Here is an 11,082-nt window from a genome sequence, read left to right as displayed (position 1 = left end):
GATCCCTTGGAAAAGGCTGGATTTGTCCAAATACATAACTGCCTAGAGTGTGACAGCAATACCTTTCTGTGTTTTTAAAGTATCAAGAAATGTGATGGGAAAACTCCATAGGAGGAGGGGTACTATTGGCCTATTGATGAAGATTTTATTTTCTAAAATCAACAACGTGCTCTTATGTCATCACCTTAAACAAGGAGTCGATTTAATGAGCGTAGTAGGTATTTACTGCGAGCTGAGAAAAATCATATCCTCAGTCAGCACAGACTCGCGTGTCAGGAAAAAATCGTCACGCATCATCTGCAAATAGGCATTGCCAAATGATCGGGTCTTGTTGATGAAGAGTAGTTATTGACACTGTGATTCCACATCCATCTTTGCAAAGGTTTCCTGAAGAGGCTAATTATCAAAGTCGATGTTGGGAGTAGCTTCACCACATGGCTTTTGATGCCATGGAAGTAATTACTGGACGCACGTTTACTTTATTTGCTCTGGTTTTTTTGTTTTAATTCAGTCAGCTGGGATCTTTGCAGGAAGTGCAGGATATTGTTGAGGAGCCTTCTCTGGTTCGTGGATGTGACTTCTCACTGGAATAGCTGGTCACCAAAGTCTCGGAACAATGGAGGAGGGACCCAGCCGCGCAGGAGCAAAAGACTCCCACTGTCCTTGTGCTGTGTGACGTTAGGGCAGAGCAGTGAATACTTCGAGGGCTCTCATCTCCTCACTTAGACAAGCTCTCCTTATTCTGCCGTATGTGAGAGATTGCAGCGCAAGCACAACAACAGTAGTTATCCTCATGCCTAGATCAGATACCCCATACGGTAAATTACTTTCAAGCATTAGAGACAAAGGGGGATACTGGAAACCCTGAAGGCTCGGCTTGTCTCTGCTTCCACCCGTCTGTTCAGAACTCGGGGTCAATAGTTTAAACTGGAAAATTAATGGAAAAGGGACATTATCGGTGAGCTTCTAAAAGAAAGAAAGATCAAATTGTGTTAAACTAATGTTGCTCCTTCTACACCAAGGTAGCAACCTGCTTGACCAGAGGAGCAGCAGTGGGCACAGCTTTACTTTAACTGACTCTAATGGCTTTCCGTAAGAAAGCAGGGGAACGTGGTCTGATATCAATTTAAAAGTGAGGTTATAAAAACCTGTTTGGAAAACCCTACTCAGAGTAATTATTCATCATTCACAGTCAGACTGCAAGGATGTATTGAGTGGGATTCTCTACAGTTCTGCTCTGACTTGATGGTATTTGGTATTTTCATGAACAATTCAGATGGCATATGCTGATTAAATTGTAGGGAGCACCAGACTCGAGCTAACTACTGACCGAGTAGAAGACAATTACAATTCAGAGTGAACTTGATCAATTCAAAAGAGTTAGAATGTGATTCAGTAAATCCGGCAATGGATTTGACAAATGCGTATTTGTACGCTTCAGCAGAAGCAACGGTCAGCTGAACAAACACAGGATGGGACAGGACAGGCTGCTAGGGTGGTACAGAAATGTTCTCTTGGGATTATAGCCAGTCACCAGCTGAACATGATCCAAGAGCATCCTGTTCCTAGGGGAAAAAAAAAATGTTGTGGAATGTATGAACAGGAATGTCGTCTGTAAGATACATGACGTGGTCCTTCTTCCTCATGCGGTAGTACAAAGCCTTTCTTGGAACGTGGTATCCAGCTGTAGGCACCGCACTGCATGGAAATATGGAGCAGCTGGAGACAACCAGAGAAAAGCAATGAGAGGGATGACAGGATGGAAGACTGGGCTTGTTTCAAGGTGATGGGAGAGACGTGTTTTCAAATCGGTACGAGGTAGCTGCAAAGAAGAAGGAAATATTTTTCCCTCGCCGCTGCAGGTAGGACGAGACAAACAGATTACGTTGCAGCAGGAGACATTTAGCTTAGACATCAGGATGGGCGGTTGGCCTTGACGGCAGGAAGAGTTAAGCTCTGCAGTACCTTTCCTGGGTAGGTTGTGGAATCTCTGGAATTTGAGATTTTAAAGGAAAAGTTAATGGGCATCTTATGGGACTGGTGCAGATGTGGGTTGGAGGTGCTGGGGACACGGCTAGCTGAAGTGCCTCCCTGCTGGCATTTCTTACGCTGCCCTCTTAGGTTTTCACACCAAGGCTTTCTGCAGGGAGTCAGAACTACCGTTCTGGAGCAAAACACGGCACTGGCAGAGCTCCTCAGCCTGACCTCAGGGCTCACAGCCATGCGTTTCCTTTTTCATCTTTTCTTTTAAAATAGCGCTTGTGGTAATAACAACATCTGGGGGGAGACTGGCACGCTCTTGCGGAGTGGCCCACGCCTGCACAGTTAGTACGAACTTTCCGACACCACCCAGCGTAAGGCACTCTCCGCTCTTCCATTTCTGATTTTTGGGAGTACTTCAGCACTCCCAGCTTTTTGACTGAATGTGTCCCACACCTTGAATGTACATTTCTGCTGTGTAAGAATAAGCAAAGTGACAGCAGTACTTTATAGGAACATGTGTGGGATTAGTGCACGCAACTCCTTGATGCTTCTTAATTCTGTGCGTACGTGCACTGGGATGATACAGGCTTTGGAGTGACTGATCTCTTTCTTACCCAATTATTGTGGCAGGAATCTTAAACCTTCATCTGAATTTTTGCCAGAGATGGGCTCTTACTTTGTTTAAACTGAGTTCTCTGCTTTTATTTTTCCTAAAACAATATGCCAGCTGAGAAGAGAGCAACCAGGGCTGGTGCTGGCCTGTTTTTTATTCCCTGGCTAGACGTGCAGGTTGCTTGGCACATGTGCAATACCCTATTTCACACTGCTGGCCAAAAAAAATTCCATATTCCAGTGCAAAAAATCAAGCTCCTGCCTGACAGTGGAGGGCATTACAGAGGCTTGGGGCAGGGGGAGGGAAAAACTCGCTCCCTAACCGTATACTAAAAATAGGCTGATGCTGTGCAAACAGCTTTGCTGTGAACTTCCTTCTGGCACGCAGCCATGCAGCTGCCTTATAGTTTTAAGCCTAGATACCTCTCCAAAACAAGAAGTCACTGAAGTTAAACACAGTCAGCAATGCTTTTAATCTTATTATTCCCTGCTGTGTTGTATCAATTTTAGCTTCTTCCAGAGTGCAGGTAGCTTACTTGGGATCTAAGTTCAAATTCTTTTTTACTTAAACCATGGTTAAGACTGGCGCTGGCAATCCCTGAAGTCTGCAAAGTTCAAAGCGGGGAGGAGGCCTTTAATCTAAAACCAAAATACTCAGGCAACACATCCGAATATGAACTGCAGTAGCTGGGCTGCAAAAGGTTTTTAAACTCTCCAAATGGCTGTTAACTACACATCCTTAAATCGTGATGTGATGATATGAAATTGGAAAGTCGGTTCCTTAAATGAGACTACTTTAAAAAACAAAAGACCCAAGACTCTCCGGGCAGTTGGATTGAATGACAGAATTGATTCATTCAGGCCTTGAAGCCTATGAGTTATTTGGTTTTGCCGTATTTCCCAGTGATTTTTACCTACTTACTAGTGCCAGCATTTTGCCCTAAAATAAATCACCTCACATTCTTCTGTAGGTTTTGACTATGAAGACTGATGTTTCAATTTAAATATCAAGCTTCCTTGTTCTTTGTTTCAATAGTTGTTGATTGTTTAGACATAACAAGATTCACATTCTCCTTTAGCACGATCTATCATCTCATTTGTAGCAAGAATATTTTCCAAGACAGTAATTAAATCTCTGGATCATTTTCAGCTATTTCACAGGAATCACTGAAAACGCAGTAATTGTGCATAGCTGTTTTTTCCCTCTCGATTTTGTATTGTCGAATACTCAGCTTTTATTTGAATCCTCTGTATCCAATTATCTGATTTGTGTGGCAATTAAACAGAAGATCAGTGTCATTGTACTTGCCATTCTTTTTAAACTCTCATCCGTAGCAGGACCACATGAGTCTGTAAGTTTGTAATTTAAGATGCGCTTGGCGGGGGTTCAGAGACAGGAGCTCTAGCCTGTCTCACTTCCCCTTGGAAAGCCTTTCTGATGCTGCCGAACAGTATTTACACCAGAAGGGAACCGAGTTTTGGAAAACTTTTCCAGGTTCTGAAGAAACGGAGCAACCTGAGGCTTAGATAAGCCTTGGTGAATTTAAAAACTCTTGATGCTATCACGGTGTAAAAGTTGTATTAGCCCATCAGATGCTAGCACAGATTTCCAATTTGAGGAGTGGATTTCAGTTAATAGATAAAATTAAGAGCAGAGGTTTGGCAAAAAAATGTTATTTGAAGCAAAATTCTCTTATTGTCATCTCTGTCAAGCACTTTATGATATGTTACATTCCTGCAGTTAGAGGTGCAGGTGCTCTGTTCTGCAATTAACTGAGCATACTGCTTGCTAAATAGGGTTAGTGTCTGGAGTCAGGTTCGAAAAGCATCAAGCTTCTTTCTTTTTCTGGGACCTTCGGCTTTCTGGCTGTCTGGAGAGGGCTCAGATGAGGTCCCGTTTTCTCCGTCCCAGAAGAACGGTTGGTTTCTCCCCTTGCTATGGGGCCTGGCAGTCCTTTTGAGAACACTTCTCCCTCTTCACATCCCTGTCTCATGGGGTTTTTTGAGGGCAGATTCTGAAGGGGCTTTCTGCTGGGTCAAGCAGGATTCTGGGTGGCTGACAGTATGCAGGAATCCAAGCTCCCTGCTGCCTGGTCGTTTATCTTGGGACCTTATAAATTCACTTATTTCCCCTTTTAAATATAAACTGAGTTCTAAAAGCGCTCTTCTGCTGAACTATCTGACTCTTTCCTCACCAGGCATCTCATCCAGTCTTGTACCCTTAACCCAAATCCAGATTCAGGGTCTGGTGTTACTCCTAGAACAGCGTTTAATATTTGAGGATTTGAATGATGACTTTGCCGGCTCATACCATACAACTGAAAAGGTCTTGCAAAGGGAAAGAGAGTCCTGAAGTGCCGTTCCCTCCTGGCCTGGCGTGTGCTTTGTCTCTGCTTCCCTTGTAATCTGCCCAGAGAAGATTTCTGAGATACTTGGACGGCTGCCACGACCTGCATGGGAGGCAGGGGCCTTGGCATGTGAGCTCTGCCACCTGATGCCTCGCCTGCATTGAGACGGTGCCAGCTGGATCTGCAAGCCTCGGCAAACACAGCCTTCTATCAGCGAGTTATCTGATCGGGTTGCTGCCTCGTGGTCTCTTGCTGGCCTTCCTCATTCTTCTCCCCTGTTGCTGAAACAGCCTTGCCACCTCCTCTTGCCTTCTCTCGAGTTTCTGTCGTCACACGTCAGCCTGTTGGCCTCTTTGTCCGTGCTGGTAGGTTGGACAGATTTTTTATTTTTCAAACAATCCTTGTGTCTGGCTCACCTGTGTGTAGCTCTACAGACGCCTTCTGAGACACGCCACGCAGCTAGTCTTCTACAGCCTTTTCGAAATGCTTCCTGGGCTTTGCAGGCAGGTCCTGCACTCAGGTGCCTGCTGAAACCAGATTAACCTGTTCATTCCTTAGAAAGAAACGGCAACGGGGGAAAGCCCACGTCTCTCCCTCGCTCCCCCTTGCCTGGTGGGAAGACCTCCTGCCAGCACCAACCGCCTGCGTTTGGAGTCGTCCAGCCTTCCCTCTGACTTCAGTTGAAGGTACGGTACAAACGAGCTTCCAGCGCAGATATCCTGGGCTGAAGTCCTGCCGCAGGCTTCCCTTGGCTTCTTGCTGGCGCGCTTTCATCTAAACATTGACTGAAAAAACAGAGGATGTGTTAACTAAGTTGTTGGCTAAAATAAGGTGCTTGACTTTAGCAAGAGCACTTCCCGTGCACAGCCCATCTCCGAGAAGTCCTTTTACGCCTGTGTAGTCCTAGGAGTTTGCTGCACGTGTGTGTTGCAATGTGGACATCTGTCCACTCCTGTGCTGCCGGAGACCATTTAATTTTGAGTAAGCCAGCAGAGTAAGGTGGCTGCCATCAGTCACGTTAATTTTGGTGGTTTGCACTGAAATGTGTCACATAGGAGCTTCTGGGTCACCCAGGCATCTTGTTGATGCAAGTGCTGCTGAGTGAGGGGAGCAGAAGAGTTGTCCTTGTTAGCGGCATGGAGAAAATGTACCTCTCGCTAATGCTTGCTGCACAGTGAAGGAAAGAATCCGATTTTCATAACTGGTCTTGGCTCTGCTCTTCATTCTGCTTTGCTTTTGCAAGGGGTTGCCGGGGACCTCAGGTGACTGCTTCAGGGCGAGAAGAGCAATGCGTGTGGTCAAAGGAGATGGGTGGGAAGAGTAAAAGGAGGTCAGCCTGGGCTTTACGGTGTCCTGGTGCACGGGGTTTTCAGTGCCACATGACAACGTCTTTAATAAACGCTGGTGGTTCCCCTCGTGCAGCAGCAGCGATGCTGCAGACGCTTGCAGCAAACGTTTAGTGGAACAGCTCTGAAGGCTGCTGTGCAGCAAGCACGGAGCTCCTGTCATGTTAAAACAAACTCTTGGTTTTTTACCTTTTGCTGCGTGAAAAGTCAGCAACTCCATCAGGCCACATTGTTCAGGGAGTCAAGCTGGGCTTGAAAAACAGCTGTTTCAAACAAAAAAGACAAATACCTTGCTGGTAGTTACATTGCTCAGGCTTCAACCTGAGCAGGTTGAAGGACAGGTTCAGGTTCAGTTCAGGACAGGTTTAAACAAAGCCAGTATCTTTTGCGTGGGTCTCTCGATTTCAGGTGTGCCTTCTTCCCCCTCCAAGCCACTCCTCGCAGCTCTCGCATGCCCGGAGCAAGTTCCCTGCAGAGCAGGAAGCGGAGCAAGCCCAGACCTCAGAGCTGTTGGGGGGAAGGTGGGCGCCCCACGTGCTCGGTCACGGCAGTGGGGCTTGGGCTACTCAAAGTCTTGGGTGCCTCCAGGGGCGTAGGGCCCCACGGCACGGGGTTGTGCTTCGGGTCTGGCAGCACGGAGCCCACGTCAGCTGCGCTGCTGGGGTGACAGGATCTGCCTTTGCTTGTTTTCTGCCTTTTTAAGATAATCCTTGTTTAAATTTCTGCAGGCCCTTAGGCTAGCTGGACCTTGGCAGCGTGCGGGGACTCAGTAAATCCCGTCGGGCAGGACTTCAATGTGTCTTTAGGTACGCGTAGTTCCGAGCGCCAGCCTCTCTGCCGTGTTGTGACAGACGCCGTCGCACGTCTGGTCCCGCACTGCGGCGCTGAACCAGGACCACTGGGATAATTCTTCACGGATGTTTGCAAACGAAAGCCAATAAATGCCACAAATACCAGCCCAAAGCGCGGCGTTGTCTGCAGCAATCCAAGTCAGCGTTTCTGAGGATGGCTGACATTTTGTGATAAGCCAACACAGAGTGTTTTGTAGGAATTGTGTAATTCTTGTGACAGCGACCATTCCTTGCACTACTGCATAAAGTGCAAAATGTCTGTACTTCCTCCAACCCCCTGCCTAAAGCGTGAAAGCATTTTCCCAACGAAGGTCAACAGAGGCAAAGATGTACATGAAAAAGGAAGTTACTGACAGCTCCAGAGGAGGAATGCGTAGGGTCAGAGGTTTTGCTTATTTTTATTTTGATAAGTAAATTGTAATTTATTAGCTGAGCAGGGAGAGGAATCTTGGTGAACTCTCATCATCCAGGAAGTCCCAGTCTTGAAATGAGTAGGTAGATAGACACCGCTTCCCAAAATCCATGGAGACTGTCACCACTCAGAATCACTTCGATGACTAATTTCTGCAAAAGTCAACAAGATGGAGAACAGGAATAATGTTATTTAAAAAGGTATTTTCCAGCAAATAACATCTATTCCCTACTTCCTAGGAAGGGTGTGTCTCTTTTTAAATGTTGTTTTGGTACATCTGGCTTCCTCTACCATTTGAAATATTGGGCTAGAAAAATAATTTTAGCTTATTTAAACTACTAGTCAGAGTGGAGGGATCTCTCTGTAGTCATGATGAAGATGGGATGCTTGCATGCTAAATTCATATTTTGGTTAATGCTATATATATATTCTAATGAGATACTCCTTTTTGATTTTCCTCTTGATTAAAAATGTTGGTGCTCATATCAGGACCAGTTTAATATGCCTTGAATTCTCCATTTTTTCCCCCATTCTGTCTGCACGGACTAATTTTTGGTCACAAGGGAGTCCTGCTGGTCTCAGTCATTAATCTGCTGAAAAATCATTGTGCTCTTTGCTTTTTTAGGAGGCTTGTCTTGTGAAAAAAAACCCAACAAAACCAGCAGATAAATTTTGCTAATTCCCTGTGAGTCACCCAGCAGCAATGGCAAAGCTGGGAGGAAAAAATGGGGGGAAGAGGAGGGTTAGTGAATGGGCGGTGACCTGAAGATCTGACTCAGAGCGCACTATTTCAAGTCTTTCCAAACGATGAATACTCAGTTATTATCTCCAGGTATCCCGCCACCAGAGGCATGTGGAAACCAAGGAATGTTTTTAAAAGTCTGTTAATAGAGTTGCTTACAACTGGCCATGGTTCACTGGGCCTGAGCACCGAGATACGCCTGACTGGCACAGAGGACAAAACGATTACGAAATCAGGAATCTGCTCAGAGACACAACATGTTTATTAAATTATTTTGCCTTCTAAAAAGCTGCACATACCAGAGTAACCAGAACGTTGGCTCTCCCACCTTATGCATCATCTAGCCAGAAAATGTGCGGCTCCCCGATACCTCTGACCCCCCTCCCTTCACCTTGCCCTGCAAACCTCGGTGGCTCCCGTACCAGCAAGAACAAAACTGGTCATCTACTAAATCCGTTGCTGATCTCAGCTAACCAACTTCCTGTAACATCAGCAAATACTTCTGCTTTTGTACATCCGTTCTTCCTGCCGTAGCGGGGTGCCAGCGGGACCAGGAATGCTTTGGATCTGGAAATGTGCTGGTTGGCAGGAGGAACAAAGAAATGGCTCACCCAGAAGGGCGAAACAGGACTAATGCTTTTGTCCGCTGGGGAGAAATCGCACAGAAGTCAAGCCAACAGCTTTTGCATGCAATCAGAAAGGTGCTGTTGGATGCTGCTTTTAATGGCATTGATATCGGTCATTAATGAGAAATGTCTTCAGTAACTAAAATAAAAGCAGATCCTGAAACGCTTGTGTGGTTGAATGGTCTCTCTGCCCGCTGTCCAATAATGTCAGGCTCTCGTCGCTGAACTTGACAGGGCAGCTGCTGTTTTTCCCAGCCTTCTGGAAATAGGCCAGCTATGACATGTTCCTGATATTAGTTAGCTGCAGGGCATATTTCATTCTGCTGCTCTAGGCAATTTGATAAAGGCTCCTTCCTCCCACTCCAGAGTTAACCCGCCCGAACTGTAGCTGAACACCTAGCTGCAACAATACCGCATTCACTAGGGATCGTGCCTATTTGCTTAGTTAAAATTGCTTAAATTGGTTGTTTCATACAAAGGAACATTTAAATTGATTTAATCGTGTTTTCTGAGCCGACAGTAATAATGCTAGATGTATATCAGGAGTTGATTGCTACAGCTCTTTATGAATAAAGTTATTTTTAAGAATCATTATCCTTTTCTTGACACCAAGTATTTATGCAGCATAAAATAAAACTTGGTCTCCACCCCTTAGAGAAAGAAGGGGAAAGTCTTCAGCTGATACATAATTGTTTATGCTAGAATATAAGAAACCATGAATTTCCACTTGCACTGTTGCATTGTCCTTAACTCCAGACCCAGGACACTGGGTTTTTTCCCCCCATTTGAGACCATTGGAGCTATCCAGGCATTTCCATGCTTTCTTATTATTTTACCTCAAGATCAAATTTTTCCTTCAGACAATTAAAGATATGGACAGCATCTGGAGGCACAGTTCAGCCTTATCTTCCACCAAATGGAGATGCACTTAATAAGTGCATTTTCTATCCACCTGGTGCTGGGAGGTGACAGGGGTGCAGGGGATCCCTTTCATTTGTGCACGGGAAAGTGGCGCCTGTCTCTTTGCTTAGTGAAAAGTCATTACCAACGAAGGCCTACCTTTGAAGCCTATCAGCTCCCTGCTCTGCCAGATGTGGAGCAGCATCTGCTAAGGGTTCCCTGCACCGTGTCAGAGCGATGGTCGGTTGCTAGCTGTGACCACACTAATGCTGCAAAGGAAAGCAGAGGAGAAAAATCCCACAATATATTCGGGCAGTTGTGCATCCAGGGATCCGACCCCTGCAAGCAACCAGCTGGAGCACTGAAGCATGAGATTTGGTTATCACAATTGTCCTGACACAAAGCTGCCAGCGTCGTTAGTGTGCCGAGGTCAAGGCAGGGGACCCTGCCCTGCCCCAACGCCCCAGTACCCACGTCTGCCAGTCTGATGGGCGTTTAGGTGTATTTTCCCCAGTGTCAGGGGGCTGGATTTCCTATGCGTGGGGAGAAAGAGGCTCCGCCAAATCCCGTGATTCACAGGAAGACCCGAAGTGATGCAGACAGCCCCTTTTCTTTCCTCCTTCGAGGCGCACAAAGCAGTGGCGGAGGACAGGCCTGCCTCGGCGATGGAGGAGCCTGGGCAACACCCGGCAGGAGAGGGGTGGGGGGTCCGTCCGGGGAGCCCCTCCGAGGATGCGAACACCCGTGGGAAGAGCATCCTCCGTCCTTGGTTTCGGGATGACAGCAATTACACACCCTGTTCCCCCCCGGGGACAGGAGTGATCTTCCCAGGGAGACATGAGGGGACAGGGGACATCCCCACGTCGTGTTGGGGAGGGGAAGATCAACCCTGAAGACCCAGGGATGGGGGACAGCCCGGGGGACACCTGCTGGGGTGGGGACAGCCCTAGCGAGGGAAGGGCACCCGTGAGGGCGTGGGGACGGCCCCGGCCAGGAGAGGGGAGCCGCCCCGTACCGCCGGGGCAGCGCTGCCGCCGGGGCTGAGGGCGGCCCTCCGCGCCTCCGGGGCGGCGGCTGCCGGCGGGGCCGCCCCCTCCCCGTCCCCAGCCCCCGCGGCGGGCCGGGACCGCTGCAGGCCTCTGGCCGCCGGCGAGGGCGGCGACGCCGCGGCCATGTTGAGGGCGGGGAGCGCAGAGGGCGCGGAGGCGGCGCCGGGGCCGCTGCGGGGCGCGGCGCCTCCCCGCTCCTCGCCGCCCGCCACC

The 11,082-nt window shown here is 47.7% G+C and overlaps 1 long non-coding RNA gene across 2 annotated transcripts; it reads left to right on the top strand.

Moving 5' to 3' along the window:
* The first annotated feature begins 1,204 nt into the window (after positions 1-1,204).
* On the top strand, positions 1,205-8,202 carry LOC309595799. 2 transcript variants are annotated; one of them, XR_014229322.1, is made up of 3 exons: positions 1,205-1,862; positions 4,794-5,629; positions 7,018-8,202. It is a non-coding gene; the product is annotated as an uncharacterized lncRNA (long non-coding RNA). The 2 variants fall into 2 exon arrangements; XR_014229323.1 differs by having other exon boundaries at positions 1,205-5,629.
* Positions 8,203-11,082: the final 2,880 nt, after the last annotated feature.

This window comes from Platalea leucorodia, assembly GCF_965183815.1.
Source record: "Platalea leucorodia genome assembly, chromosome: 10".
NCBI lineage: Eukaryota > Metazoa > Chordata > Aves > Pelecaniformes > Threskiornithidae > Platalea > Platalea leucorodia.
The sequence above is the reverse complement of the archived record's forward strand: the minus strand, read 5'-3'. Positions and strand labels throughout refer to the sequence as shown.